Below are 1,035 nucleotides of genomic sequence, written 5' to 3'. Positions count from 1 at the left end.
CTGAAAATTTGTGAAGACGGTCTTCTTAGTAACTGATCATCCTCAGCCAAAACTCATGCCCATTAGCCATGTACATTTCCCGTACCGCTAATCAAACACTTGGCTACTAATTGATGTTTGAGCATCGATCGGTCTCCTCATGAGAATATTATGTTGTAATTTTCTTCCTAGCACCTAACTGGGGAGTGCCCAACCCACTAGACATGCCTAGGCCTCCCAGAACACATGGCAACGCCACGGTCACGCGGCGGGCATGCGAGTTTACGCGCTCTAGAGTTGGGGCCCTCGGCCACCGCCCAAACCTCGATGTATCACCACCAAACCATGTATTTATGATTAAATAGGTCCTTATGTAACTAGAAATGATTTTTGGAAAAAATAAATACCTAACTATGAGGCAGCTGCTGTTCAAATCTGAACCGCTTCTAGCTGAATCAGCAGAAATTTGTCTTTTTCATGAGAGGTGGATCAAAAATTTTTACACCCAACCATTTTGTCAATTGTGCATTAAATATGTCCTAGTATTTTATAAAATTGATTTGGTCCAATTTTGCAACAATTATTTGGTAGTTCCTTCACAATAAAACCTCATTTCGGGCACTCGAAAAATGGAAAATGGTTTTTTTGTCCAAAGAAAATGAAAACTTCCTTAGGCAAGATTGTTTTCCATTCCAATATGCACCCTTGTGCACAATATGAGATCATTTGAACAAACTATGCCATGAATGTGGCCATAAGATTGATCATTTGGCTTGAAAGCCATTGATATCCACACGTGATAGCTTGTTTCTGAGAACACTTTTTTATAATAATTGCTGCATTACAAGTTTGTTATTTTTCCTGGGAACTTGGCCACATATGATGACACAATGCGAAGGTTTCCCAATTTTTCGATTTTTTTGAATTTTTTATGCCCGTTTCAAAATGCGGTCAAAATGGCGGGAATGACCGTTCGTAGCTACTGGTTGAATCTTGGAATTTTATTGGTGTTTCTCTGATTAAATAGATACTTATGTACCTAGAAATGATTTTTTG

This window comes from Triticum aestivum, chromosome 2A, assembly GCF_018294505.1.
Source record: "Triticum aestivum cultivar Chinese Spring chromosome 2A, IWGSC CS RefSeq v2.1, whole genome shotgun sequence".
NCBI lineage: Eukaryota > Viridiplantae > Streptophyta > Magnoliopsida > Poales > Poaceae > Triticum > Triticum aestivum.
This window is presented reverse-complemented; position numbering follows the sequence as displayed.